At 35.1% G+C, this 3,903-nt stretch overlaps 1 long non-coding RNA gene across 2 annotated transcripts; it reads right to left on the bottom strand.

Moving 5' to 3' along the window:
- On the bottom strand, positions 1,501 to 2,355 carry LOC109948846. Of its 2 annotated transcripts, XR_002271293.1 has the most exons (3): positions 2,224 to 2,355; positions 1,999 to 2,077; positions 1,501 to 1,796 (listed from the first exon to the last, which is right to left on the bottom strand). It is a non-coding gene; the product is annotated as an uncharacterized LOC109948846 (long non-coding RNA). The 2 variants fall into 2 exon arrangements; XR_002271292.1 differs by having other exon boundaries at positions 1,999 to 2,355.

The following is a 3,903-nucleotide window of genomic DNA, read 5'->3' as shown; positions in this document are numbered from 1 at the left end:
AAAAATAAGTAACCCTCGTTTTCTTATGCGACGGTACATATTTCCGTCGCGCTAAGTCGTCTTTTGCGACGAAAAAGTTGGTCGCGCAAAGTTTTTTACAGCAAAAAAAATTACACAATTTTTTGTCCATCTTTACGCGACGAAACATTTCGATTGTCGCGCAATATTGTCATGCGCGACGATTGTTGTCGTCGCGCAAGATTCTGGCGCAAAAAAAAAAACCGGGGTTTTTTCCCCGACCTTTGCTCGACGAAATTAGTGTTGGTCGCGCATAGATTGTTTGCGCGACGAAGATTTGTCGTCGCGCTAGTGTTCTGCTGTTTGCGCTCCGGTATTTTTTTTTCGTCGCAATAGTGATTTTTGCGCGACGAAAATATGTTCGTCACGCAAACTTCCGTCGCGCAAATAGTAAATTGTAGTAGTGCCATCAACTTACACACAACCAAAGGAAAATGTTTTTGCCAAGAAGGCCAAGCCTTGGAGACCGTAGAAACACTTTTGGAGTTTGAATTATATAGTAGTTAGCTTTTGTGTGTCTTGGGGCTTTTTATCTTAGAATATGAAGATTTTTTTTCTTGTTTTTGGAATGTTGATTTTGGAATTTGAAATGGTTTTGTGTCAATAATTTTTATGCTTGGTTGGGCATACTTTTTGTTAGTGCAAGATTTATGTGTTGGCATGTTACCTAGCCTAAAACCATGTTATGTAATCTTTAGGATAGGTCGAGTAATGTTCAAGTGATGAAGATTTGATTGGAAGTGATGAAGATGAACAATGGTTTTGAAGCTCTAAAGCACAAGGTTGTCTCAACTCATGATTAGGAAAGGTAAGTTTGTAACATCCCGACCCAATTTTAATAATTTAATTAATCTTTATAAATTTATTTAATTATCAAATTATAATTTTGCCCTCGGAGTAAGGTCATTTTGATTACTTTTTAATCTGGTAGGATTTTGGGGATATAAATGGTATCATGACATAGATTGCTTCAATATGAGTTCGTAGACACGTAGTTGGCTCAAATCGGAGCTGTAACGAAGAAGTTACGATCTACGGAAGCCAAATGGTATAAACGTAAATATTTCAAAAATCCAAGTCTGATTTTTTTTTTCTCTCTCTCTCTCTCTCTATCTCTCTCTCTCACCCCGAGCCCTCCTCCCTTCGCACGAACAGACCCCTCCCTCCTAAAACAGCCGATCAGATTTTGGCCTCCCGTCGCCGCTGCCGTTTGCCTCCTACCACAAGGCCAGTACCAAGAGAACCGCCTCCATTTTCTCTCTGCATCCCACCCCTCCGCCGCCTTAATCGCCAGCCACCGTAGCCGGAAAGACAAGAAAACTGACCGATTTTGACCCAAATTTTCCGACATTCGTTCTAGCGATTCCGGCCACTAATTTCTTTGAAATCGTTCCATTAATAATATACCCAAACCAAATTAACCTACTCATCACCCTAAAAACTGAGAAATAAAATCAACATGTATCAATTGCAACAAGAAAATGCAAGAAGAATAAAACCCCAATAGTGCTAGATCATTTTTCAATCTACAAGTTATGCTACGAAAAACAAATCTAAATCAAACTACTGCCATCTCACAACTCAAGACATTCCATATAAAATAGAAACAAAATCAAAACCCCAAAAGTGAAGCAAACCATGCCAAACGTATAAAACAAAAAATTGCATTAAGATTCAGATTCAAATTTTTTTTGAAGAAACTTAAACCAAAAGACTACCAGAAATAAATGAATACAGAGAGTCATATCGAGGCAGGTGCTAAACCTAGAAATTGGAACCTGCAAAATGAAAAGCCAAAAAGTATTAGATCCAAAATGCAAATTAAAGAAGACACCAAAATATATTTAAAAAGAAAAAGAAACAAGAGCACACTGAAGAGACGAAGAGAGGTTGGTTGTTGGTTTCAATGGGTGTTTGTGGGTTCAAATTTCTAGTTGGAAAACTGGTGAGAAAATCTTATGAAATGGAAGGGAGCCTTACTTTTCAAACTTCGAGAAGAGGAGTTGTAGCCTGGGGATGAGATCTCGCATAAGTCTTCGTCCAAAACAAAATTGAGGAACTAACAAGGAAAAAATTGGAAATATAGTGCAAAAATTAGAAAAAGAAAAAGAAAGAAAAAATCTGCAAAAATCGGGAAACAAAATCAACAAAGATCGTAAGAAAAAGAGGAGAAGAATAAAATAAGGATGGGTGATTTTGATCTACCATTATCCATAGTTTTCTGGCTGAAAAAGGTGTTGGGTTTATCTTTTCTTTTCTTCGAAGAAACAAAAAAGAAGAGAGAGGGAATTCCCCATTAACGGCGTTAACATTCGTACTAGATGAAAGTGCTCTCTCTCTCTCTCTCTCTCTCTCTCTCTCTTTCTCTATTAACAACCGTGATCCTATTAGTCCGTACTACAACCTGGCACTGCCACATGATAATATCGTATCACTGTATAATTTCTCCAAATCAAGAGGTGTCTTATGGATTTCTTACAAATTTATGTTAACACAAAATTAGAAATATGAGGTTCTTATTCTTGAATATAATGCTTGTAGTGTCCGGATATTCCTTTTCATTTATCTAGGATTTTGTTCCATTGAACTTTTTCAGAGGAAGAAATTTATAGAAAATTTGATATAAATTAAAAAATCCAACCAAGAGTTGGGTTTAGTCCACATATTTGTTGTTGTTGATACAAGTCCTTTGACACTTTTGTGCTACATAGGATTTTATTTCTTTTTTAGACTTTCTGTGATGTAGACATATAATTTTTTTCATTTTAAAATGGTTTTGTTGTTTCCCATTATGGGTATGAAATTGATTTGTATGACTATATAACTACGATATTTTATTATGATTTTAATTTAGGGACATAAATAAGGTACCTTATTTATGTCACAATAATTACGAGATTCCATATTTCTTGTGATTGATATTGACTTTTATGTGTTCTTGCTTGATTAAGGAAGCCCATCACCACATATTATAAAGAAATTTTTGCTTAATTAAGCAAAAATGAGGAACCAACAACAGATACCATGGAAACAAAAAAGAAATTAGAGGAAGACAAAAGAATTACATACTTCTAGACCAATTGTATTAGGTTTACCAATTCTTGTTCCCAACCTCCAATGTTAAAGAAGTCATTAACCGCATATGTGAGAAATGTACTTTTGGACATTGCATGCTTATGCTCAAATCAAAAGTTGAGCTTTAAACTTGGTGACCAATGCATATACATGTTCTTTGCATAGAAGATGGTGAGGGTCCCTGTCATGGTGGTTTTTACCTCTTCATATAAGTTGCAAAGGTACGGTGATTGTGTGATTTTTATTTTGGGTATTTGGCTTTAGTATGTGGGTCTCTCGCATGGTGCATTTCTTTCTTCTCTTATTTTGCCTCTTTATATGTATCTAAGGTATAGGTATGATGCTTTATAAGCCTTTGTCTTTTTATCTACGTAAGTTATAGGTAACACATTTTATGACTTGTCTAGCAAATTTTGTGCTTAATGTACCAGAATTCTAGGTAGTGACATGAGTAATTATGTTGATTTTTGTGTTTTGTATATTAAAGCATCCACAATGGGCTCCCTAAATCAGCTCATTAGACAAATTTTAAGGAGGAATTGGAAAAATACAACTCAAACCATGCTCCCTATCCACCTCCTAAATAGGGAGACCTCTAGAAGCTCCTAAATCTAAGGGGAGAAAAAGGACTCATAATAGCTCCTTATAATTTAATGATGCTTTGTTTTATGCATAGTTTAAACTTTTAATTAATGCTAACTATTTATATATATATATATATATTTTATAGAGATGGACCAATCATATTGAATTAAAAAAATAATTACAGTATTTATGCCTCCCTAAACTAAGGAGTATGATTAGAGTTCA

The sequence above is a fragment of the Prunus persica genome, chromosome G4 (assembly GCF_000346465.2).
Source record: "Prunus persica cultivar Lovell chromosome G4, Prunus_persica_NCBIv2, whole genome shotgun sequence".
Lineage (NCBI taxonomy): Eukaryota > Viridiplantae > Streptophyta > Magnoliopsida > Rosales > Rosaceae > Prunus > Prunus persica.
The sequence above is the reverse complement of the archived record's forward strand: the minus strand, read 5'-3'. Positions and strand labels throughout refer to the sequence as shown.